The sequence below is a fragment of the Camelus dromedarius genome, chromosome 14, assembly GCF_036321535.1.
Source record: "Camelus dromedarius isolate mCamDro1 chromosome 14, mCamDro1.pat, whole genome shotgun sequence".
Taxonomy (NCBI): domain Eukaryota; kingdom Metazoa; phylum Chordata; class Mammalia; order Artiodactyla; family Camelidae; genus Camelus; species Camelus dromedarius.
This window is the reverse complement of record NC_087449.1, coordinates 40330521-40357391: the sequence shown is the minus strand read 5'-3', so window position 1 is coordinate 40357391 and position 26871 is coordinate 40330521. Positions and strand designations below refer to the sequence as shown.

The window sequence follows — 26871 nt, the reverse complement described above, 5'->3', positions numbered from 1 at the left end:
TTCTTCAGTCTTTCTTCCTGTTTCAGCTCAAAATATCCTTTCCACCAAGAAGCCTTCCCTGACTCCTACTCCAGGAGAGGACACCTCTGAGGTAGAGAGACTCCTATACTATAATCTCCCCATCTGTGTTCCTGTATGTTCCCCACTCTGGCTGAAACCCCATGGCAGGTGCTTGCTATAGTTATTATTAGTAATCATCAATGGCAGCTCACATCCACTGGGTGCTGATGTGTCAAGCTCTGTGCTGAGCATTAACACACATCTTCTTACTTCATCCCCATTTCCCAATAACTTTGTGAGTGTGTGGTGCCATCACACCCTCTTTTTCAGATGAAGAAGTTGAGACTACAAGAAGGCAAGTGCCTTGTCCAGGGTTGTCTTATCAAGTAGTGGTTTTGCTCATCTTTGCATCTCTACTCGTAGGGCAGAGAGGAGTGATGAGTGAACCACCCAGGTGTTCTGTCTGGTTCCCAACTCCTTGCCCTGCCCAAGTTCAGCTGCCTGAGTTACACCTGGCCCTCAGCACAGGGTCTGCATAGCCATCAACTTCCACAGAAGCACAGAACTAAGTATAGAAGGGCTTTCTGCAATGAGCCAGGGCAGCTGCCCTGTTCATGCTGAGACCCCTGTTATGGTCTGAAAGTTGGTGTCCCCCCCAAATTCATGTGTTGAAGCCCCAATCCCCAGTGTGATGGTGTTTGGAGATGGGGCCTTTGGGAGGTAATTAGGGTTAGATGAGGTCATGAGGATGGGGCCCTTGTGATGGGATTAGTGCCCTCATGAGAAGAAACACAAGAGCGAGTTTTCTCTTCCTCTCTCTCTCTCTCTCTCCATGTACATGCACTAAGGAAAGGCTGTCAGAGAATACAGTGAGAACAAGGCCATTCTCTCTTCCCTGGCACCTGTTCAGATATTTGCAGGCAGAGACCATGACCATCCCCTACCCATTTCATGTTTCTAAGGGAACAGAGGCCACGTCTTGTCCTGTTGGTTTCTGTGTCCTCAGCACCTTGTACAAAGCTTGCCCGAGAGGAGAAGCTGTACACATATTTGTTAGTTGAATGATCAAAACCACTTTCCTCCAGGTCAAGCATTTTCATCCTTCAATTCTACCTCCAGGAACTTGATTTCATGCTTTTTCTCCATTCTCTTTCCCTGCCAGGCTTCCGTGCTCATTTTTCAGAAACTGAATTATAGTTACTATAGAAGAACAAGGTGTTGATTCTGACAGCTTGACAAACTGTCAAATGTTCCTCCTACATCTTCCATTTTCCTGTACTCCTCTACTTTCTTTATCTTTCCACATTACACAGGCTCCCTGAGTGTTGTAAAAAGCAAGGGAAAAGAAAAGCTAACACTTGTTTGTGTTCACTAATGCCACCCCAAGGTGCTCCATGTTGTTCAGAGGAGTCTAACCTAGGATAGGATGAGGGGCTGTTGAGGACCACAGCTCTGGAACCCAGCAGGACAGACTGAATCTCATCTCCACCATTCCAGAGCTGTGTGACTAACCTGTCTGAGCCTGGGATTCCCCATTGGTTAATGCCACCTGCCTCCTGCCTCCACCTCAGGGGAAGAGTGAATGAGACCATGAATATCTTGAGACAGCGCCCTTAGCAGGGTGCCCAGCATGTGATGCTCCAGATCACTGATGATGGTGAAGGAGATGGCAGGACACAGTGGGTCCTTCAGTAGAAGGGTGATGGAGTCTCAGTTCGAAGGTGCTGGATTCAAATCCCAGCTCACTCCCTGACTAGCTGGGTCACCGGGAGAAGCAATTTGACTTCTCTGAGCCTCAGCGTCCTCATCTGCAAGGTAGTTGGGAGGATTCATTGACTGGGTGACATGAAGTTCCCTAGCATGGTGACAGATCCTCAACAGATGTTTGTTCTCGGTCATTTCACATGTGGTATGAGCTCTTGTATCTCCCTCTCAGTGAGTCATTCAGGAGGGAGGTTTGAGTCCCTTGAATACACATGTAGCTACATCACCATGGAGGGAAAAGCGCAGGCTTGCTGGGCTGTCAAAAGGAAGGCATGTGTCCTTTAAAGCATGAGGCTGGTCTCCATGTGTGTTCCGTGCCCCTTTTCCAAGTGCCTCCCACCATCCTCTCCTTCATAGCAAATTTGTTCTGGACTGACTTGCTACTGAACAGAACTTAGATTGGTGCTTAGTACCTGACACATAGTAAATACTTGAATATTTATTGAGTGAATAAATGAATGTTATAGCACAAAACTCAATCTTTTAAAAACTGGTAGACCTAAGTCACTATTCTTACATTTGTGAATATTTTTTGTTTTGTTTTGTTTGTTGGTTTTTTTTGTTTTTTGTTTTTGTTTTTGTTTTGTTTTGTTTTTTTGGTGGAGGGAGGTAGTTAGGTTTTTTTATTTTAATTTTTTTTAGAGGAGGTACTGGGGATTGAGCCCAGGACCTCATGCATGCTAAGCATGCTCTCTACTGCTTGAGCTATACCCTCCCCACTACATTTGTGAATATTTTTAAATTACCAAAGAAATACTTGTTGATGCTAGAAAAATAATTAGAAAATATGGTTGATCAAAAAGAAAAAAATAACAACTCCACGCCATCCTGCCGGCCAGCCATAAGCACTGGTGTTAATAACCTGCCATATAGATCATTCCAGGCATTCTTCTAAGCAATCGCATGTCAGTATCAGTCAAGGTACATTGTTTGGGAACTGGCTTTGTTTTTCTTGTCACATAGTATCATGGATGTCTCTCCATGTCATTGCAAATTCTTCTAAGACATCTTTAGATTACTATTTGTGTGGTATTGCATTGTATGAATATTCCACTTGCCAATCTTCTATAATGTAAAAAGCAAATGTTAAAAAATCCTTCGTGATACTTGTATCTCCAGCTCTGTCCCCCAGTACTTGATCTGGTTCTTAGCAAGGCCGGAAGAGCACTAGCGTTGGTAGATGCCATGTGTTACTTTGTACACAAGCCCCTCTTTGACCCCTCCTGTGGGTGCTGAGTGGTAGGCGGTGTGTGTGTGTGTGTGTGTGTGGCGGTGAAAAGCAGGGCTCTGATGTCGGGCTGAATGCCCAGCTGTGCCCATCCTTAGTTTCCCCATCTGTAGAATGGGGATCAGCATACCTCTTTATGGACTCGTTGCAAACATGACAAGTTAATACACGAAAATTACCTAGCACAGAGAATGTCTGGCACGTCGTATGTAATCAACAAATAGCAGCTGTTATTATTAATATTGTAAGGAAGTTATGTTTAGTTCCAGTTTATAGATGAGGAATCACCTAACAAATAGCTGAAATGACTTGCCCATTGACACAACTTCTAAAGAATCTAAACTCTGCTCATTCCAAAGGGGAGTTAGAATTTGTTTAGCATCCATCAGAAGCCACACACTACGGTGGGCATTTTGTATAATTTTGGGTAATGTCACCTTGCACCATTTAGGGTCCAGGAAATACGGCACCTAGAGTATCCTATCTCATACTTTGCTAAGATATTTTTATCCTTGCGCCATAGAAGAACACTTGAGCCCCACAGAGGTTGAGAGACTTGCCCAAGCTCATCACAGGATTAGCAAATGATAGGGCTGGGACTGGAGCTCTTAACTGCCATTCTTGCCAGTCTCTCAAGCAAGTCTCAGAAGTTAAGTGGCTGCTTGCTCAAGGTGTCACCACAGTTTCTACTCTGCCACACTGCTGCCCCAAACAGTCTGGTGGAATTTTCCAGGAATCTGGGGCTGGAAGTGACCTCTATGGTCGTTAGATACTTAATGAAGATGACCAGGACAGCAATATCCTGCCTGTCAAAAGATCATGCTCAGGGCTCAGAAGGCCAAGTAGGTGAAATGCGAGAATCCCAGGCTGGAGTTCAGAAGTCTCTGTAACACTCACCCCCCTCTTCCCTGCCTGGCCCTTCCCTTTCGCTTTAGCCTGGCAGGAAGAGGCTGTTGCTGTTTGCTTCAGGAAGAGCTCACACAAAGAGACAGTGCCACACCTTACCCTGGCCCCCTCTTTCCCCGCTGCTCCAAAGAGTGAAGGTAGGAGTAATAATAATTATCCTGATAACAGTTATTGAGTGTTTATTATTTATTGTTCACTAAGGACTTTTTATCCTTTGCCCCCAATTTAATCTTCACAATAGCCTCTCAGGTTGTGGGCTGCCATCAGTCCTATTTGACAGAGGAGGAAACTGACGTTCAGAGTGGGCCGCAAGTCTGTCTGATTGCAGAGCCCTTGATCTTGGTCAGTATCTTGGACCACACAATAAATGTTGGTGCTGGGGATGTTGTGGCAAAGGGACCTGGGATGCCACAGCTTTAAGAGTGCAGTTGGAGGAAAACAGAGTATGGAAATAGCCCCTGGGATGGGGTTCTGAGTTGTGGCTTGCTCCTAGTTTCCTGTATGACCTTGGGTAGATGACAACCTCTCTATGCCTTGAGAGACCTCAGTACAACAGGAGTAAGGCTAAGAGGCCCCAAGGCCACCTCTGGGCTGTGTGATGATGGCAGGAGAAGGAAAGCAGGGGCAGGAGAGTGACTCCAAGGGCTGAGTGAGTGACCAGGACACTTCTAGGCCCCACTGCTAGCTCTGTGGGCTCCACTCTCTGTTAAGAAGATTTATCTAAAGTAAAGTTTACTTTTGCCTGAAGTTAAGTTGCAATGAAAACAACATGGGGGGAATAAAAAGTGTATACGAAATATTTCTTTTAAAAGAGAACAGTGGGCTTTGGGTCAGAAGGCCCGTGATTTGGCCTGGACCTCTCATTACCAAGGGTGTGAAGTCCAGTCTTGCCCCAGCTCGAGCTGGGCTCCAGGTCCAGTTCCTTCTCCTCTCTGGCCTCGATCTCGCAATCTGTGAAACGAAGGCATCTTTCACACAGTCTCTGACACGCTCGCCTTGGCACACTCCTGGCACCTCAGTTCTTGTCCTGATGCCCCTTCGGCCCACGTTGTCATCTGGACAGGTGGAAGGGCCTGGGCCAACTGGTCCTGGCCTCAGTGAGGACACAAGGGACAGGGGCTCAGGTGGGCAGAGGGCAGGAGGGGGCATGGTGCCATGAGACAGACCACGCCTGGCTTGGCCCCTGCATCCCCCCTGAGTGGTGTGGGGGGCCTGGCCTGAGATCAGAGGTCCACCCGCGTCAGCCCCAGCCCTGCCCTCACGTCAGGAGGCGCCTTCTCAGCGCAGAACAATGCGAGCTCTTTGAAGGGTTGGGCAGCAGGGGATGGGTGTTTCTCCAAACACAGGGCCTCCTTTGCAAAACAGGCTTTGATTCCCAGGCCCGGAGGCCCCAGGTGCCTGTTGGGCGGCAGGCGGGGGCTGGGGGCTTTGTTTGGCAGGAAGAGGGGCCTTGGAGACTCAGGAACAAAGCCCGGGACAGAGCTGGCTGGGGCTGCTGGCCGCCTGGGCAGGCAGGTCAGGGCTGGGATGCCAGTGGGGGAAGGGGTCTGTGTGTCTCGGACCAGCCCCTTCTCAGCCTGGCCCACCCAGGGTATTTCTGGCCTCCTTCCAGGATGGGTCTTGGCTCTCTCACGTATCCGTCAGCTGCTGGTGGACTTCCAGGCTGTCATGGTGGTCCACTGGCTCCCCAAATCCCTGTTTAGGAACGAAGTGGGTAAAACTGGAGTCCAGGACACAGAATCCAAGAGGTGGGGAGGAGAGTGGTGGGGAGGCCCCGGAGTTCACTGGCCTGCACCCAAGGACCCACGTCACCTATCTTCTGCCAGACTCCATCCAGCCTGGGCACATGACATGTATATGTCTCTGATTTAACCCTGGTTTTCTCACTTGACAATGACCTACGAGGCCCACCAGGACCTCTCTGAACTCCCTCCCTGTCAGTCTCCCCCTCGCTCACTCCGCTCCTGCTGCACTGGCCTCCTCTCAGTTCCAGAACACACCAGGCACGATCCGGCCTTCACATCTCCACGCCGACCGGTCCCTCTGCCCAGAGCGCTCTGGCGTGGCTGGCCCCTCGCGCCTTCCCGCCGTGGCCCTCAGGGAGGCCTGCCTCCCCTGACCGCTCTGCGGGGCGTGCCTACCAGCCCCCGGGATGTGCATCCGCCTTCGCCTGCTTTTTTCCCTCTTCACATCAACGCAGTTATTTATGTATTGTGCTGGTGATTGCCCTTCTGTCTCTCAACTAGAATGTAAGCTCCCTGCGCCAGGCTCCTTGGTCAGTTTTATTCACTCACGTACCCCACGCACCTACAGCAGAGCCTCGTACCTAGCTGGCACTTGCAAAGTTAATTTTATCTCAGCCTGGCTAGGCCATGGTGTCTGGCTATTTGGTCAAACACTAGTCTAGATGTTGCTGTGAAGGGACGTGTAGCTATGATTCATATTTACAGTTGATTGACTCTAAGTAAAGTGGGTGACCCTCCATAATGTGTAGGTGGGCCTCATCCCATCAGGGAATGGCCTTAAGAGCAAAGACTGAGGTTTCCTGAAGAAAGAGTTCTCCTTAAGACTGTCACAGTGAAACCCTGCCTGACTTCCTTCCACCTGCTGTCCTGCAAAATTCAGACAAGTCTGCAGTGTCAGTTCTCACCTGAATTTCCAGTCTTCTGGCCTGCCCTACAGATTTCAGATTTGCCAGCCCCTTAAAATATGGGGAATTTACCAGTTCCTTAAAAGCACACACACGCCCTCTCTCTAATTCTCTCTTAAACCTGTTGGTTCTGCTTCTCTGTTTCTCTGTAGAACTCTGACTAATGTAGCACTCAAGAAATACTAGAGTTGAACCACATGAAATGGCTGTTTTGGGGAGTTAAAAAAAAAAAGGTTAAAAATCAATAAGTTCATATGTTTCAACCTAATATTCGTTGGATGAATAAATGATGATTTGCAATGCATTATCGTACTGATAGGGAAACCAGGGCTCCCGGAGATAAAGCGGTTTGGACAGAAAGGCACAGTGAATAAGTGGCAGGGCTGGGATTTAAATCTCAGACTGATTTCGAGGCCAGTGCTTCTGACAAACACAGCGGCTTCTGCCATCTCTCACCCACCAGCCAACCATGGGAGTTCCCAAGGGGGCGGATCGCCTCTGTGGGCCTTAGTCTGAGAGGTCGATGAAACAGTGTCCGGGAGTCTGGGTGAGTTTAGATGCCACCCTCCCCGCCGCTGCAAGCTTGGAAGCGGCTGTGAACGTGGATGTGCCAGCCGTGGGGCTGCTGGGGCCTTCCCTGGTCCTAGGGGCTTTCCACAGCTGCTGGTGGCCCACTTGGCCCCCCTCTCCCTCCCTAAGGGAGAGTCTGAACTGACAGACGGCGTCATCCCTGGCTCACCAAAGATGGAGGCGCCCGGGGAGGCAGGCTGCATGGCGTGCTGGGGCGCCATGGTGGAGGTGGCCTTGGGGTCAGAGGACCTGGCTCTGAGACTTGGCAGCCAGGTGACTCTGGTCAACTTACTGAGTGTCTCCTAGTCTCGGGCTCCCCATCTGTCAAGTGGGACAATCATGCTTTACCCCTGGTGTCAGTTCAAAAACGAGCACATGTAAGGCACTTAGGAATCCTGAGTGCTAGGTAAGTAGTAGTTCCTGTGATTACTTTTAGCAAATACTGTCACTGTGAAGTTTTAGCTCTCTTTGGAGGCAAAGAAGGGAAGTCAGCAACATTTACTTTGGGGCCCTGATTACATCGCTTTGCCCCTCCAGGATTCCCTCCCTCTTGGAAGAGGATCTGATGGCGGTAATTTAGTGTGGCTTTGCCCTGGCGAGTTTATACTGTCCAGGTGTTACCCTCAGGGGGTAATTCCTTGTTTAGACCTGAACTTTCATTCCGGCTGAAAGGCTTTGTCTACTGTTAAAAAAACAAAAACAAAAAGCGCCAGCATTTCAGGCTCCTGGAAATGACACCTCACAGCAGATAATTATAGGACTTCGAATTTTTCACACAAGCTGGTGTTTATGTTAAGACTGTAAGGGAGGCATGACAGTGACAGGTCCTATAATCTTGATTTTGAACAGATGGAGGAACTCAGGTCAGAGAGGAGATGCAGCTTGTCTGAAGTCATCAGTGGTAGAGCCAGGCTCTAAGCGCCTTATGAGTTCTACTCTCTCCTGTGCTGTGAAGACTGACACACTCCGGGATGGGGTGGACTCAAAGTCAGGGTGCAAGACAATCTCTGGGCTGCAGGAAGAACTTCTCTTTATAGGCATTTTTTTTTATAACAAAAAAGTCATTAAGCTTTATTGCTATTTAATATAGAGATAAACAAATATAATATTTAGAAATAAAGTGCACACATATTTGAAACAGCATGCTTAGATTATTTTTAACCAATAATGGTATGAGATCAAAGAGCTTTGGAGACGACAGCTGTGGGGAACCATCCTGAACGTTGCCTTTCAGGATGACTTCCTTCCTGCTCTGGGGCTCAGCTCAGGCTGGGTCTCTGCAGGGGACAAATAGGGACCAACGGCATCATCTTTCAGACGCTGGTGGATCCTCAGCCTGGTCAGAGCTGCCTGCTCCCCGCCAGCTCCCAGCCTGTCTGGCTCATGCTGGCCCAGGAGGTTATCAGTACTGGAGCCTCCAACAGCCTTTCCTGTTATCAGAGCCCAAGTGTGTAAGAAAGAGCCTGAACCTCCTGCCCCTTGCCATCCTGCTGGGTTACAGTCTGTCCTTGGAGTGAGAGTAAACAGAGAGGTGACAGTGTCAATAAATGTCTCCCGTGTGGCCTTGGCGAGCACACATGCTTTTCCACTAAAGGACAGGTAGATTTGTGCTCAGGGCTCTTCTTATGATCCACACAAGGATAAATATCAAGAAGACAGGAAATAGTAATAAAAATAAAGAGAAGAACAACAACAAGAAAGAGTGTCTCTGTATGAACTCTGGAAGAGATGTGAAATAGCTCGTTTAACACAAAGCCCAGCCTCGTGCAACTTCTCACGCTTTAGGTGATGAGTAGCAGATTTGCATTAAGAGCCAAAGTCACCCAGTAAGTATGAATTTCCCAGCCACTTACAAATATGTAATGAACATGTGTCAGTTAACCCATTAATTCATGAGGGAACCAGGAAAATGGCACAACTGGTTCAAAGGAGAACTAAGAGAACCTCACATATACAGGTTATAAGAGTGCTGATGTATGTAAAAATATTTAGAAAATTGGTCTGTCCACGGGGAAATCATCAGTTGCATTCCAACAGATGCAATTCATTTGCATTTCTGGGGAAAAAAGAATTTGCATTATTATCAATTTTCCACTACTTAGAGAGTTGTAGTCTATCTCAAGGATAGTAAAATGAGAGGGTAACCTGGAAGAAGACTCTAGACAAGACACCCAGTAATCTTTAATGCCGGTGTCAAAGTCTTTCTCACAATTTTTGCCGACACCAGAAAAATAAGTCTGGCATGTCCCTCTAAAGAACTGTATGAAAAACGTGATTCTCTTTCAGTCAGGTTGGGAGATGAATCATTGTAGAGTTCCATCCTTTTCTCCATGTGGATGATTTCAGAGAGGGCAGCATGCTGTCAAGCTAGCAAGCAGGAGATCTGGGTCAGGTCCAACCTCACCACTCTGAAACTGGGTGGCCTTGGGCCATTGCCTTCTCTCTAAGCCCATGACGTCTGATGTACAAAATGGAGCCAGTAACAATGTGACCTCAGAAGGCAAAGGACTCACACCAGGTCTGGCACAGGGTGGGAACTCAGGACACGGGTTTCCTCCTCCACTTCTTAAAACTATCCCCAAAGGCAGCTCAAGACTTTTCCAGTTTCAAAGGCTGCCTGTTTCACCCGTTTCAGTTACTTGGCACTTCTGGCCCCCTGAGGTCTCAAGTGGCTGGAGTTTCGTCTGTGGAGACCTCTAGGGGTACCAGGCCAGTCTTCTTTGGAGAAAGATGGAACCTGGCCCCACGGTGTCATCAGAGGGCAGATCTCTGGGGCTGTGGAGAGGGGAGGAAGTCAGTGAGCCCAGTGTAGAGCTGAGAAGAGATGCTGGTCGAGAGGAAGATTTGGAATAAACCAGGGGTTCCTACCTTTGGAAGGTTGGTCAGAGATATATTTGAAAACCTTATGAAAATCCTATACCCCATCCCCCCAAATATACATGTGTGTAGTCTGTCAGAGGCTGTAGCAAGCTCTTCCCTAGAGGTGCTGGGCCTGGAAGGGAGTGCCCTCTGCAGCCCCTGCCCCCCTCCATGAGTGTCTCTAGTTTCAGAAGGACTGGGGGCCAGCCTCACAGGAGAAGGAAGCTCCAAAGTGAGAAGTGGCAGATCAAGCTCCTTCCCTGTCACCTAAATGATGGGGCCACTAAATGATAAGGTCAGATGAGCTGCTGTGGCCTAGAAGGGGCTCAGGCCTCTTAGAGCCTTGCCTCTCTTTTCTGGGTGGGGGGCTGCCCCAAGTCTCCATCACCCCAGTCTTTGAGTGCACACAGCAGAGGACCAGTGTGGAGGGGAGGTGGTGGTGGGAGGCCTTCCAAAGGAAAGCGTGGGGTCTTGAGCCTCTCCAGGCTCTTCCCAGTTCATGGGCCCCCCAAGGAAGGTAAAGAATGTGAGCTCTGGAGCCAGTTTAAGATTTGTGCCAACCATAGAGGTGCACCACTCAGCTCCCTCTTCGAAAGATAACTTGCTATTCAGCTGTGTATGAGTTTCCTAAGGCTGTCATAACAAAGTAATTAATTTTTTCACAGTTCTGGAAGCTAGAAGTCTGAAATCAAGGAATCGGCAGGGCCATGCCCCTCTGAAGGTGCTAGGGAAGGCTCTGCTCCGTGCTTCTCTCCTAGCTTCCGGTAGCCTCAGGCATTCCTTGGCTTGTTGATGCCTGACTCTAACACTCTGTCTTTACAGAGGTATTCTCCCTGTGTGTCTCTGTGTTCACATGGCCTTCTTATAAGAACACTAATCATATTGGACTAGGGGACCGCCTTACTCCAACATGACCTCTTAACTAATTACATCCTCAACAATACTATTTACAGATAAGGTCATATTCAGGGAGTCCCAGGGGTTAGGACTTCAACATGTCTTTCTTTATTGGAGGGGGTGGTTTGGAGACATAGTTCAACCCATAACAAGCTGCCAGGAGTGCAGTTAGCGGACCCCCTCTTGCGGCAGCACTCTTGGGTAGCCACACTTTCCCCAGGCAGCTCTCAGCCAGTGGGACAGAGGCTTTGTCAGGTTTGCATCACAATCAGAAGGCCGAATCCTGTTCTTTTCCCTTCATCTTTCACAGACATTATCTCCCAGTATTTTGTACTCTTTACTCCATGGTGACTGCTTCCTGAAGGACCAAAACTGGCACAGGAGCTACGATGCATTTATTTACTGGATCACTTGCTGCCCAGCTGTCAACGAAGACCCCATCCCCGGGGTATGTGAGGCACGATAGTACCTGGTATAAGGTGGCAGCTCAGTTGCTAAAACTTTGATTGGTAATGACTCGGAAGGGTGTCCTAGTGGAGGGAACCCCCTGGCCATGCAGTGATTCAGGTATTTGAAAAGCACAGGGGACAATGCATACAAAGACAGTGGAATTAACTGGTTGTTTCAAGTTACATAAGTTATACTGACCCTTCAGAGAGATCATAACAAGTTGAGGGCACTTAAAAAACAAAAACTAAATGTGAAGGGGCTTTGGGTGTTTTACAAATAAGCCTTTATTTCCTGCAGAGGGAGAGCAGAAAAAGCTTATGATCAAGGTCAGGATTTAATAGTATGGAGATTCAAAGATGAATAATGCTCAGCTGAGGCAAGTCTGCTATGGTAAGGCCAGGGCCCTGGTTGGGAAAAAGCTGGGACCTGACACAGGATGGGGACGCGTGGGATGGGAACATCTATATATTTTGGCTCCCCAGACTCTGCACCATCACAGCATGCAGAGGTGGCCCCCTACTCTCTAATAAGAGACAGTACTCCGTGCATGCAGGAAGACACTGCAGAGGCTTCTCCCCCACCCAGAAATAGGGGTCTTCCCCAGAGTCTACCCCCATCTCCTTTCCAGGCTGCCAAGCTGATAATCAAAGCTAAGGTGCATCATGACCCAGCCAGAGTCTTATAGAAGAAAAGGGACTATACCTCAGAAGAACTGTAAGAATTATGCAGTAAACTGTATTTTAAGGGTGCTGAGTCAAGGAGTCCAGAACAGATGACTGGATAAGGGGAGTTTATTTACTTGAGGGTATGAGATTTAACCGTCTGACAAGGATCCAAGGGGACAGTGCACACTTGCTGCCCAGGAAGCTCCTAGAAACCTAAGAGAATGATGACGTATGCTGAGAAAAGTTGAAATGCCTGAGTTGCCATGGAAAGTGGTGGAGAAAGGGATTACAAGGATCGGGGAAGCAGAGATGCTAGAATGAATACACCATGTGAGGTCAGAAGACCCAGCACAGGATGATAGTCTGCAGGAAGGCCCAGAGGAGATTTATCCACCAAGTGCATCGGGAGTGTGTTGGTTCAAGGGCATCAGTGTCCCTGAGCTCAATGGCGGCTCTCCCCTTTGCAAGACGAGGTGATGGTAGAAGATGACAGTGGAAGAGACTGTGACAGAGCTTGGGTCTTTTGGTAGCAGTGACGGTGATGGCTCCTACAAAAGCCAGGAGGTCACAGTGATTGTAAAACCAGTAAAGTTAGGGTGGCAGCCAGTGGAGCTTGACCTGCAGAGAGCTGTGGAGATGGTTAATAGAATAAGATATCCCTCCAGGCAAAGTAGATGGGTAACCAGTGAGGGTATCAGCAGAAGAAAGCTAGGATGTTTAAGCAGCAGGTTTAGGGTGGTTGCCCCAATGAAATGTCACAATCCCTTGCCCAATTCTTGGACCTAACCCAGGTGTTAGATCTTTGTGTTAGTGGAAGGGAGAACCTGTTGACTGAAAAGCTTATGCTATAAGGATCTTCCCAGTCCTTCCCTAAAGGTACTGACGGCCATTTACTCAGTCTCTTTACAGTGGAAATGGGGATACCCAGGTATTTCTAGGGCTGTTGGATGATGAATCTGAGTTGACATCGATACCCAGAAACCTGAATTGCCATTATGGACCTACATTTGAGGGCCAAGTAATAATGGGGTCCTGTCCAGAGTCCAGCTTACAATAGACCCATGGGGGATGTGAGACCACTAAGCACTCATTTCTCTGATCTCTGAATGTATAATTGGGGTTGACATACTTGGCAGATAGAGTCATCATTACATTTGGTCCCCTGACCTGTGAGGTAAGAGCTACCGAAGTGGAGAAGGCCAAGTGAAAGCTTCTGAATCTGTCCTCCTTTTTCTCCTTCCCTTTTCACTCCCTATTCTCCACACTCCCACTCCCCACCAAGATAGTAAATTAAAACCAGTATTGTACCCTACGGAAGATGGCAAATACTAATGCTATCATTAACAACGTCAAGATATAGGAGTGGTCGTCCCTATCATATCTATGTTAAACTTATCGGTCTGGTCCTTGCAGAAACCAGATGGATCCTAGAGAGTGACTGTAGACAACTCAAAATTCTGCCAAAGAGTAGCCCCAAATGCTGCTGCCGTGCAGATCTCGGGACTTTGCTAGGGCAGGTTAATAGGACTTCAGGTACATGGTATTCCACTATTGACTTGGTAAATGTGTTATTTTCTATCCCAGTCAGGAAAGAAGGTCAGAAACTGCTCACATTCACAAAGAATGGACAAGAATATACACTCATAGTTTTATCCCAGGGCCATGTTAATTCTCTTGCTCCTTGTCACAATATAGTCCAAAGAGTTGTGGACCACCTGGACATCCTGCAGAACATCACACAGACCCATGACACTGACAACATCAAACTAACCAGGAGAGTGAGCAAGGGGTGGCTTTGACGAGACATGTGTGCTCTAGAAAGTGGTAAGCTTTTTACCAAGATTCATAAATGGCTGTATTTTGCTTTTGCCACCATAAAGAAGGAAACACAGTGCCACTCAGACCCTTTTGGGTTCTGGAGGGACTCATTGCATACCTAGGGATACAGCTCCAGTTCAATTATGGGGTGACATAAAAGGCTCCCAGCTTTGAGAGGGGCCCGGAGCAGGAAAAGGCTCCGCAGCAAGGCTAGGCTGCCGTGCGAGCAGTCCTGCTATGGGGGCATACAGTCCAGCAGATACCCATGTTGCAGGTGCTAGTGTCAAAAAAGATGTGGTGTGAGGTTCATGGCAAGCCCCAGGAGAATCACAGCGTAGTCCCTGGGATGAGGACTGAGGGCTTGGGTCACATCATCTGACCTATCAAGGTGGTAGCTCAGGGGAGGGGAGGGGATTTTGAATGGACAGTGGAGGAAGGAGATGATGGGCACCAGTTGAAGCTCCAAGATCAGCAGGAGTGATGGGAGCTGAAGGTTGTCCCACTAACCTCCCTCTTCCAAGTCTCTCCCTCCAGGAAGAGAGGTCCCCTGGAAGCTTGGAGAAGTGCATCCATGCAGGGAATGGGTGGACGGTGGAAGCCAGGGAGATGTACTACTTGGACCTCCTTTCAGTGAAGAACTTGCCATTCAGTTGTGAGGGGTGCAGTAGGTGGTAGCCAGCTTGTGCTCATTGGGCAGCTCCCAGCCAACGAGAAGCATGTGGGTCCTAGAATCTGCCATTTCTGCCCAACGTGGTACTCTTCTAATGGGCAGTCTTTGCTCAGGAGCTCCCCAGGGTGTTGGCTAGACTCTGTCAGTTTTGCACCACAGTGTGACATCAGCCTGAGTGACTTTCGGGATCTGGGATGACACCAGGTCACCTGATGAATCTGGAAAGTGAGAAGGTCATTCTCAGGCCCCGTTGGAAAGCCACGCCTTCCCCTTGGACAGCCTCTGGAAAGTAAAAGGGTGTAGGGTTTAGAGTCAGATACACCTGTGTTCCAATCCCAGCTTCTTCATTGATGGGTCATGGAGCTTTGGTCTCTGTGCTTCTTGGAGAGGCCTCATCTTTATCATTTCTCTGATTCCTCTCTTTCTCTTCCATACCACATGCCCTGTCTTTTCCATCCACACCACAGATGCAGCCAGAACCCCCCAGGGAAAGATGCTCTGTCAGGAACTGCCAGTGAGCTGTTGAGGAAGAGTCTCCATTTCCAAAACCGCTCACTCTCCCCCCGTCCCCTCATGCCCTCCCCAGGATACCTGCCCCCTATAATTCTCAGAAGAAGGCCAGGCACTCAGACATCTGGGCTGAAATTTAAGCAAACTATCTTGAGTGCCTACTTTGTATCAGATCCTGAGCTGGGCACTTTCCCATAATAACTTTCACAACAATCCAGCGAGGCCGGATCTGTTATTCTGAGCAAACTGAGGCTCAGTAGATAGAGGGGTGGAGTTGGGATTAGACCCCAGCCCACTGTCCTCCAAGCCCAGCGCCCCTCCTCTAATGGCTGGGTGAGGTCACTGCCAAAATCTATAGGGATGAAGATCTGAGAGGCCTGACTCATAACTAGGTAACTGGGGAGCCGGGGGCCACAGTGAATCCAGCCTGATCTGGCTTGTGGTGTTTATGTGCTGGAAGAGGCAGCTGAAGGAGCTCCTGGACTCAGGGAAGTCACAGGTAGACCCTGAAGGCTCACAGGAGAGTTTGGGATTACCAGAGCTCTTGGGATAACAGCATAAGGAATGGTAACAGTATTAGGTGCGATTTGTTAAACCCTTACTATGTGACACAGAGCATTAACAAACATGAGCTCATTTAATCCTCCCAGTAATTCTGAGAGAGAGGAACTGGTATCCAGTATAATCCATCCAGGCCCTAGTGGCTCCAAATCTTATGCACTTTCCTAGATGTGATCTGTATCTCCCCCTGGTAATGACTGATGGACCCTCGCCCCAGCAAACTATGCCTTGGCCAGATCCCTGCCTTGCCCACCCCTCCTCCCTTGCTCTGGCTCCTCAGAGCAAGCCCCAAGTTTTGGGCTTGGATCATGGAAAGGATAAGCACCTTCTAGGTGTAGCTGAGTCCCATCTCCTGGAACCACTGAGACTAAAAGAATATGGAAGAGACTTTCTGAACCCTGTTCAGAGCAAGAGAGAAAAAATAAGTCCCAGGCTTAATGTTTATAGAACAGAACAGAATGTTATAGAGCAGAATATAGTCCAAAGGACCCTGCCTTCTCTATCAAGGAGAAAGCTCTTCAAGCCAGAGAAGTAGAACAATCCTGGTTAACAGTAAGTTCAAAAACCTAGCTACCCCTCGCTTCCTTTGCTTTGTTTAAGGCCCCTCCAGGGAGAGATGGGTTGTTCCAGGGGCCCTTCTAGGGAGGTGAGAGTTTCCAGGAAGGAATTAAAAAAAAAATGCTGCCTCAATTTAAGCATGGGCAAAACATGGTGCATTGAGCTTATGATAATCCTAGGCAAAATTCCAGAAGTTCCTTTTCTAAGCTGGGCTTATTGGGAGCCAAGATGAGTTCACTTAGGTCAAGGCATGCCTAACTTTCCAGATTTCCCCTGTAGGAAGGGTGAGCAGAGCATGTTGTGGGCAAAGGACTACAGATTCACAATTTTAAAATAAGACTTTACTGTTATGAGAACTGCATTGAGAAAGAAAGGAGAGAATTCATCGTCCAGGGTCTGAGATCTACCACACCACAGTTGCTTACATGTCAAAATTACAGGCTTCCTTTTATAGCAGAGTAGACTCAAGAGTGCTGCCAGAATTTGTCTCGTGGTCAGCAGTGGAGGAGGAGCCTTGGGAAACACAAGTGAGAAAGATGAGGCATGCTAAGGTGATGGAAGTTGGGATATACATCTGAGAGACAATGACAGTATTTGTCCAATAAAACACTTAGGGTCTAGAAAGTTTTAAGAGTTTGTCCGTAGGACTAAGACATCAAGAATCTCTTAGACTGTGTGACATGGATTAAGGAGGGGCTGATTTCCTTGTCACGCACCACTAGCACCAAGGTCAATTTTGCTGTTAATGAGGCTTTTGAAATGTCACTCACACATGTCTTTGAGGGTTAATGGAGAAATATGGACCAAATCTTAGGGTTGCTCAGCCTTTACATGGCTGATTGAACTTTTCTGCCCAGAGTGAAAGAAATACATTGATTCTGTTGGATGGGATTCTGCCTCTTTTATAACCCAGAGCATCAACAGTATGGTCCTTTCACTAAAGCTCACTAGTGTCTCTCTGGATGTGCCCTGAGTAAAGGAAGGGAATGTGAGTCTAATGTATAAGAGGAAAACCCTGCTGGGTGTCCCCTGGTCCCGCACTGTTTCTGCACTACCCTCCCCCTGCCTGCATGGCACGGCCATTTGTATCCCGGAGGCCATGGAATGGAGAGGATCTAAGTTCTTGGTCTGGAGTCAGACTCCCTCCCAGCCCCACTCTCCCATCTGGTTCCAGTCTCAGCTCTGTCATTTACTAGTTGGGTGACCTTAGGCAAGTTAATAATTTATCTATGTCTCTTTTTTTTTTTCTTCATCTGAAAATGGAAATAATTGTGGTGCCTTATTCATAGAGTTAAAACATTGGCTTTCTTTCTTTCCTTTTTTTTTTTTTTTTTGACTTGTGACCCACAGTAAGAAACACATTCTACATCAAGACCCAGTAAACACACACACACACACACAAATGTGTATATGTATAAATATATATAAATACACACACACACACACACACACACACACGTGAACGTATAAATGGAAAAGTTTTCTTCCAAACAATTCCTAACCTTAGTGCTGGTCGATGAACTTTAATGTTTTCTGTTCTTTTCTATTCTTCGCTTTCATGAAGCAAAATGATCGTTGAGAACCATTAAATTGACTTTTATTACTTACACAGGTCACCACCCATAGTTTGGAAAACACTGGGTTAAAGTCTCTCTGGAGTATCGTGTTCAACTCCAAAAGCTATATTTTTCTTACACGTCCCTTTTTAAGAGAACTTCTTTCCAGCCAGGGGATGTCCAGAAGGGAGTGGGGAGGGTACTCCATTCCCTTGTTCTTTTCCTTCCATCAGTTCCTGCCTTCAGTCTGCTCCCTCATTTGATGATTTCTTCATTTCTTCATTCTTTTACCCATTTATCCTCTGCTTAAGTGCCTGTTTCATCAGGATAAGACACTCCAGGAGAGCCTGGCCTTGTAAATCAGGTGAACGAGGAACTAGACCTGTCCCTTGCAGCCCCTCAGGCAGATCTGGGACTTTCAGGTGAACGTGACGGGGAAGTGAATTCGGGTATCATGTGGGAAGTGTATTTCAGTCCTGGGTACCGCTGGGCACTGAGTCCGGCTGCCTGTGAGACTTCTCTCCGGAAGTGAGTGATCAGAGGTGGGAAAAGGGAGGCCAGGAAGAGACTCCCCGTGTTGGGTGGAGCGTGAGCTGAGGCTGGTTTGTCACCCCACACTCCAGTGAGCCTCGTGCCTGTTGGCGCCACTGCAAGGGCTGCCATGGGGATGGAGAGGAAACCGTCTAGCTGGAGTTCTGTGCCCCTCACCTGATAGCCAAAGCAGCTCCAAGTCTGTTTCATACAGTGGGATTCTCCAAGTGTTTTATTTTGGAAGAAGGGCAAGAGGCACGTTCCACTGATGCAAAAAAAAAATTAATCTCTAAACTAGGAACTCATTAAATTCCTGTGAGTCTTAGAGGCAATCATTTCTAGGATTCTGGGACTCATTTTTTTTTCCTATAAAAACAAGTCCATTAAAATTACAGCATAAACCTTTGTTTTGCACTTTTAAATCCAGATATAATTGAGAGCAAGAGTTAAAGAATTACAAGTGTGGCAGGATAATGGATTGAGATGTTAATTTGTGTTGGTGGTTTTTCTTCTCCTCATCCCGCATCCTCCAACCCAGGCAGAGGCTCCTGCCTTTGTGCTCAACGCCTCTAGGGGTGTTGGTGAAGCTGGGCTACAGTCCGAAGTCCCCTGTAGACAACTGGTCTTTCAGGCTTTTGTTGATTGAAAGCCTGAGATTATCGAGGAGGTTGAGATGAAAGAAAGGGAAGGGGGAGGTGGGTGGGTAGGTCCTGGGAAGAATGAGGTCCGGGCAGAATTCTAGAGGGTAGTGTCTGCTGTGTGGCTCCCTTAGGGAGGCTGGACCCCTAGGCATCCATGCTTCTTTGATCCACCAAAACCACAGTGCTCTCAGCAACCCCTGGGAGGTATCTGTGGTTAGTTACCGCGTTTCTCAAACGTTAATGTGCACTGGAATCACCTGGGAATCTCGCTATAATGCGGGTTCTGATTCAGTGGGCCTGGAGTGGATCCTGGGTCTGTGTTTCTAACATGCTCCCCTGGGACTTCTCAGCAGCAAGGAGCTCAAAGGGTGGTTCTCTGGTTTCCTGGACACCATCTAAGCCTTACGGACTCTTGTGCAGCCTTAGAACAGGGAAGACCTTCCCACTAATAATGGAACTGGAATTTTCCATCAGCACAGCGTTAGGAGATGCACCATCAGTTTTAATTTGATTTGAAAGAATCACAAGTACCCCTGAGACTGGGATTGCAAATGCCACTGCCCAGGTTAAATTGCATCTCTATGGGGAATTCAAGGGTTATTAACCCCACCCTTGCTCCAGGGCTGGAACCTAACTGCTCTCCCTTCCCAGGGTGAGAAATTCACTAGGCATTTGTTTGTTCTTTGGTTTTCTGAGAGGCCCTTGAGCTGGGAGAAGAGGCCTTTTCTCCTCCCATCTCCCCAACTCCCCACCTCCCCATCTCCCCACCGCAGTGGGTTTTAATCCCTTACTAGCTGCTTATCTTAATTTCTGTGGGTGGAATTTTATCTGTTCCCTATCTTGCCCTTGCCTGGAGGCACAAAATCCGTCTGTGGCGTCCCCGCCAGCCCGGGATAGGAGATGCTCAGGAGGGAATGGGATCCACAATGCAAGCTCCCTCCTCTCTTTCTTCATCTCCTCTCTGGGAACTGGTGTTAGTGTCAACTCTGTTCACCTGTTCGTCTTCACGTCCTTCACTTGCTTAACATCCAGCCTGGGAGTATGCATTATTTTGCAAAGAATAGAAAAAAGCTAACCATTTCTAGCCTAGTCAACCTCAGGGAACAATTCTTAAAAGGGACTTCACCTTCATTCCTAAGAAGGCTTAAACACACGTTTGTAAAAGGAACACTGTAACTACCACTTGCCTAGAAAGTAGCAGTATCTCGCATTTACACTTAGACTTTCAAAAGGATCTGGCGTTAATCAAGCATCTACTTGTGCTTGAGACAGAGTCTCATTTAATCTTCCCAACAACTCCTGCAAGGAGGTATTAATATTTAAGAATGAGACTTCCTGGTTCAAGTAAAAGCTATAGAGACAAAAGCAGAAATGTTAATTGCAAGAAAGAAAAAAAAAAAAAGAAGTTTAAAGGAATAGAAAGCTGCAACCCTGCTTCTTTGGCCACTGGGGATGCCCCAGAGGGTGATTTCACCCCTCTCTTGCTAAAGGTGATAGGTGGAAAGTGCGGGGGTTATGGTAAGGAGGGAGCGTCTGAGCCCCTTAGCCTAGCAGAGCCACCACAAGAGGGATTTCTTCAGTAAGCCAGTTCTCAGGGAGGTAGGGGGAAAGCAGGTTGGGCAAATTCCAACTGTGGCAGGAGCCCGGGGCTTGTATCTGAAGAGCTGAGAGAATTAGCACCAGGCTGTGCCCAAGCTTGGAAAGTAGGTGATAGGTCCTGTCTGGCAGCTTTGGCATCAGGAGACCTGGAGTCTAGCTTAGCAATTCCACTGACCAACCACTGGCCTCCGGTGAGGACCTTCCAGGCTCTAAGCCTCAGTTTCCCCTCCAGCAAAGTGGAGTGTTTGGACAGGATGTTCTCCAAGATCTAAAAGACTGATTTTCCAGCTTGAGAAGGGAAATGGTTCCCTTGCCTGAGAGGCTGCTGTGTCCTGTTTTCTATATGGGGTTGGGGGTAGGGTGGAGGTGGGGATACACACACATCGGGGTTATCCTGTGCTGGGTGCTGGGGGTGCAGCAATGAGCAAGACAGACACAGCTCTTAGTGCTTGATCTCAGGGAGCAGAGTCAGGAAAGGCAGACACTGAACAAGTAATCAAACAGTTACATCTTCACTGAGGTTAGAACAGAGACCAAGGTGATGAGAATGGGCAAGCATGTGAAGGGCAGGGAGTTCCAGGCAAAGGGAACAGCATGTGCAAAGGCCACAGGTGGAAACAAGATCACTATGTTGATGCAGACAGACGAAAGCCTGAGGGCCATGGGGGTGATGGGAGATGGATGGGTAGTGACACCTCTTTCATAGAGTCTGGCTCCAGCTACAGGGTTCTGTTTGGAGGCGAGACTGGGCTAGGTGCCCTTCTGGTCCTTCTCCTCACCCCATTACACACGTGTGTGTGCCCTCGCTCCCCACCCACACACACACCAGCCTGGAGGAGCCTTGGATATCCCTGGGCATGGGCTTTGTGGTAGATCATTCCAGGCAGGAAAAACTCTGTTCTTCTCCCCCCACTCCTACCGGTGGGGGGACCTCGGGGTCTCGCCCAAGGAAAGGAAGCACTGCTTCCTGGTTTATGTTGAGATGGGAAAGACTTGCCCAAGAACAATGGCGTTTTCATAAAACACCACTTTGTTCTGGTGAGACCAGGAGGGGGTTTCCTTCGGGACCTAGTCTGGTCCCATTGCCCCAGCCTGCCAACCACAACAGCCACATGGCGTTCTCCGGGACCAGCCTTTCATCTGAGATACTTGCTCACGCACAGCCCTGACTGCTTAACCCTTCAAGACCCCACCCTGCCCAGACAGCAGCATCTCATGGCCCAAAGAGGTCTCCCTGGAGATCCCAGGACATGCTGGCCAGGGAAGTCTATTGAGGGAACCAATCGGTGACTTGACCATCTCTGTTTTCTCATTTGAAGGAACTTTCTGGAGAAGGGGCTCCAATCTGTCCTGGGAAGTATCTCAGCTCATGCAAACCTTTCAAGCACCAGAGTCTGAAGGTCATTCTTTTACAGGTCGGGAAACTGAGGCAGAGAAAAGAAAGTCAGTTTGGTAGGGCTACACAGAGTTAGTGGTGGAACCAAGCCTAGGATCTAGAGCTCTGATCCTCAAACCAACCAGCACTCTTCCTACATTCTGTTCTGCTCTAGAGGAGCAGAACAAAAATTTGGGAAGGGAAGGGATTAAGTCTACCTTGGAGAGACAGGCAAATCTTCAGGGCCCCAGAATGTCTGAGGGAGGTGCAGAGGGAAAAGGGTGTGTGATGTTGGGAGCTGGACTTCTTGATGTCACAGACAGTAGGGGGTGACTCCTGTAACCACTCCTGTGTTTTTCATGCATGCATGGCTGTTCCTCTGTGAATCGCTAAACGGACCAATTTAGCGAACAATTAGTCTGTTCAGAGAAGGACATTAATTGGGAGTGAGTGGGCACGTAATTATATAGTTAGAACAATAAGTTAGAAGAGCTCTGCTATTGCTTTTCTCCAACTGTTGTTTTTACGTTCTGTCTGACATAGAAACAGACTCAAGACGTTTCTCGTCCAAATAAAGAGGTGTGGTGGTGGTGACAGTGTTGAGGGTGATGGGGTGTTCATGTTGGTGGAGGTATCGCTGACAATTATGTCGTGGTTACAATGATGGTGGTATAGATGTTGGTAGCACCATGTTTAGTGGTGTTGGTTGTAGTTATGGTGACACTGGTGTTATTTATCATTATGGTGGTAGTGATACTGATGGTGATGTTTGTGTTGGTGGTGTCCAGTTCAGTCATGTTGACTACAGTCATGCTGATGATAGAAGCCATAATGGTGGTGGTGGGTAGTGTGACAGTGATGGTGGTATTGATCATGGAAGTGATAATAGTGATAATGGTGGTGGTGGACATAATTATGTTGGTACTGGTGGTAGTGGTAAAGGCAGTGGTCGTGCTGGTTGGTACTGCAAATGATGGCCGCACTTTTGGTGGTAAAATGACAATTATCTTGGATGTTGGTGACAGCAAGAGTGGGGCTGGTAGAAGAATGGTGTGGCTGTTGTTGGTCAAGATGATTTAATGATGCCTTGTGTTGGCCGTGGTGGTGGTGGTATTGGTGTCAGTGCTAGTGGCAGTGCTGTTTTTGATGGTGTTGGTGACACCTGCCTGTCTTCGTTGGTGGAGCTAACTGATGGAAGTGGTGGTGGTGTGGGTGCTGGCGTCAGTGGTGAACTTGATCGTAGCCTTGCTACCAGGCTGATGGTAGTGGTGGTAATGGTAGCTGTCACAGTGATAGTGGTAGTAAGACGGAGGGTGTTAGTGGAGAAAGGGACAATGACCAGGACGGTGGTGATTACACTGAGAGTGACCCCTAGATTACATGAGCTGCCCGAAGCTCTCCTCTCTGGAGCTGACGGTGTGCTGGAGGTGGGGAAAAGGCTCACTCCGTTAACCCCAAGCCCTCCTTCCCATTTGCTGCAGTCCTGGTGGGAATTAGTTATCTGTGCCAGAGGAGACGGCTGTCTTTTTGGGTTGGTGGGGACAGCGCTGAGAAAAGGGTCTATTGCTAGAAAAGTGGACGGGGAGGGAGGCTCAGGATTGCTGAGCTGGAGTGTGCTTGAGGGGGCAGGTCAGCAGGAAGCAGGCACATGAGGGCATGCCCATGGTGGGGCCCACGCTAGGCAGGAAGGCAGGCAGGCAGCTGTGGTGGCCGTGCAGGGGCTCACGTAGCTGGCAGAACAAGGGCTGTGCTTCCTGCTGACTCAGCAGAGCAGGCTGGGACTGATTCTCCTGGACTAATGTGTCTCCCCCCGGGATTAGCTCATTCAGCTCTGGCTGGGAAAGGGGGAGGGAGGCGGCCTCTCCCACCTCCCTGGGCTTAGGGGCCCTTGGGGGAGGCTGTGGATCAACTGTGGGGGCCCCCGCAGGGCCAATGACTGACACCATGTGTCCTTAACTCGTTCCCAGTGGCCCCCATTTGGCTGGCAGGAAGCCAAGGTCCCCAGGAATCCAGCCACCTTACTCCTCCAAACCTGCTCCACGGGGCTGGTTTACCCTGCATTCAAATCCCTGCTCTGCTACACAGCACAGCCTGGGAGTGAGGAGGGTAAACTCTGGAACCAGACCGTCTAACCTCAATGTCTAGGCCTCCCCTGCGTTAACTGTGTGACTGTGGGGCAGTCACCTCCCCTCTCTGCATCTTGACTTGCTGTTTGTGCGATGGGGGCAATGACTGTGCAGCTCATAGGCTGAGAGCAGATGAGGTAAGGCATACAGAGTCCCTGAGGTGCTGGCACAGAGTAGGCCTTCAGAAAGTTCTTGCTCTTATTATGATACTGAAAGTTGAGTCACTTTAAGAGAATCTTAAGCTCTCTGAGTCTGTTTTCTTACCAGCAAAATGGGAATAATCCTTAACGTGCATACTTGATATGAGAATTCAAGGGGGGTGTACAGGTGAAGACATTAGTTGTTACTGTCCTTGTTGCTAGTGCAAGGGCCAGCCCGTGTCCCTCCTGGAGTAGCGGGCTCATGTCACGTGGGATTTTGGATCCCTGGAGCAATGGATGCTATCCTGCGGCTCCGGGATCTTGTGCTAGCGCCTGCTGCCTCCTGACACCAGAAGCAACTCCTCCTCATGATGGGAAGATTTGAGGAGATCAGCCAATCCAGTTTCTAGCCCTTCGCCCTCCTCCTGCTGCCCCAGCCCCAGTTATGCCCAGCATAGGGATGGAGAAAGGGAGAGAATGTTCTGGGAGAGTCCTCCCGTGCTGAGGCTTCGAAGGAGTCTGTTTTTCATTCCTTCATCCCTACCTCCCTCTCTCTTTCTCTTCCTTCCCTTCCTCATTCACTCATTCATTCATTCATTCCTCTATCTGACGTGGGGTTGGAGGAGTCTTCCCTTGTCTCAGGGAGAATCTATTCCAGACTTCTATTAGGGCTTCAGGTAATGATTCTGAGAGCAAGACTGAGAGAGTGAGAGGGGGATTGACAGGGAAAGAGAGAAGAAAGGGAGAGAGAGAAGTCATCAAATGAAAATTAAACTTGTCTTTGCATTAAGGAAAACTGCCAACAGCAATGCTGTTTAGAGACTATAAAGTCAACATCTAAACAAAAGATCAACGGGCCGGGGGTGGGGGGAGGGTGTAGCTCAAGTGGTAGAGCGCATGCTTAGCATATACAAGGAACTGGGTTCAATTCCCAGTACTGCCTCTAAAAATAAAATTAATAAGTAGACCTAATTACCTTCCCCCACAAAAAAGAAAAAGTAAAAGATCAACTGTATGACTAGTTTACTTTCTCAACTATAAAAGATATATAAAAATGATACACTGCCATGGATTTGATGTTTTTCCCCGTTTGTCTAGACTTCTAGAGTTGAGGCCTCTCTGCCAGTTTAATTTTTCCCCGTTCCAGATTCCCCTTCCCATTTCTTACTCCCTTCTTCAATCCGGGAACCCTCTCCATGTATTTAAAAATACATACCTTTAAAATGTGTTTGTCTTTATAAAATATGCATGGGGGTTCATTTTTTTTTAAATGGGACTGTGCTGTAAATCTTTCTGGTCCCTACTTTTCTTACTCAACACGGTGATTGTGAGATCTGTCCAAGTTCGTGTGTGTAGATTGATCTGTTTCTTCTTGTTCCTGCAGCCTGTTCCATTATGAGCATCTGCATGCTTCCCTCATTCATTCCCCGAAGCAATAGACACGTCACCACCCCAGCCTCACAGCATTACTGAAGCACTAAGTAGAAAACCCTTAATGCTGAGCTTGCCCGAAGTTCCCGTTGGGTAGAGTCAGCTGTCATTACTGCTGTGTAATTATTGCTTCTATCCGTACTTTCAGCTACATAGTTTCCATAACATTTAATGATCAGTTGCACAAGTGCCTCTTGTTTACTCCTCATTTTATGCAGCACAGTTTTCCCCCTCACATACCACTGACGCTCCCGCTGATGCACATCCAGTGCTGGATATAGGACTGAAGAGACGAACTTCACGAGACCCCGTGTTCTTGAGGGGCTCACAGTCTAGGAAATGGACAGTTCAGGTCGGGGGTGGGATGCAAAGTAGCAAAGATCAGTTCTGCTGGTGGGGGTTGGGGGCAGAGCCCCCTGAGCAGGGTAGGAATTCCCCAGGTGGATGGAGGGAGGGAGAAATGGGGTGGAGATATTTCAGATAGGATGCCCAATGCAAAGGGTCAGAAGCATGTAGCAGCTTGGCATGTTTAGGAAACTTCACGATCTTACGGCTGAGGCGAAGGATATAGAAGGGAAGAGGCAAGAGATAACAGCCATGCGTGTTGAGTTCTTATTACGTGCCAGGCACTGTCTAAGCAGAGCCTCTTCTAAGTCATCCTTGGAAGGTACCATTATCATTTCCACTCAACAGGAAAGGAAATGGGGGCCCAGAGAGGTTAGTAACTCGCCCACAGTCACACAGCTTCTAAATAGGGTCTCCCAAACAGAAGCCCAGCCGTCTGGTTCATAATCGTGATGTGATGACCTCTGAAAGATGAGGACGGTGAGGAAGTAGGTGAGCTTGCAGACGGCCTTACACTCCAGCTGAGGGGCAAGGAAGACGTGGGAGCACCGTGTGAGCGTGTGAGACAATGAGAGTGCACGGGTGTGTGTGTGTGCAAATGTGTGCGTGTGAGCGTGGGCAAAAGGGTGTGCTGGAGCGTGCCTGAGTGCACCCATGTCTGTGCAACAGGGCAGTCCCATGTGGACTAGGCGCCTGTGGGTGTGTGTTTGTGAGAGTGTTGCATGTAAGTGTGGGAATCTCTGGCTGCCCACAGCCTGCGCTTGTGTCCTGTGGGCATGAGAGGGGCCTTGGTGTCCTGCCATCACGAGGCCTCAGGGGATCTGTCAGAGCCCATCAGCCTGGCCTGGTGTGAGGGGTCTGGCCTTGGCCTCAGAAGCTGAGTGGGCACACATCAAAGGCAGTCTGAGCCTGGGTCCAGTGGGGCAGAAGAATTTAATGAGGGTCCAGGAGGGAGGCTGTGGCTGGTGGGGGGAGGCGGGAGCGGGGTACCAGTATGTGCCCAGGGTGGCTCCCAGGCCCC

The 26871-nt window shown here is 48.6% G+C and overlaps 1 long non-coding RNA gene across 2 annotated transcripts in view; it reads left to right on the top strand.

The window, feature by feature from the left end:
- The window catches only part of LOC116156848 (uncharacterized), a 96640-nt gene that overhangs the window by 50763 nt on the left and 19006 nt on the right, over positions 1-26871 (top strand). Inside the window, exon 1 of one of the 2 annotated variants that reach the window (XR_010383873.1) lies at positions 3852-4035. The exons of the other annotated variant lie outside the window; for it this stretch is intronic. This is a non-coding gene — a long non-coding RNA (uncharacterized LOC116156848). Of the gene's footprint in view, positions 1-3851; positions 4036-26871 lie in introns of those variants that run through there. 2 annotated transcript variants of the gene reach the window in all.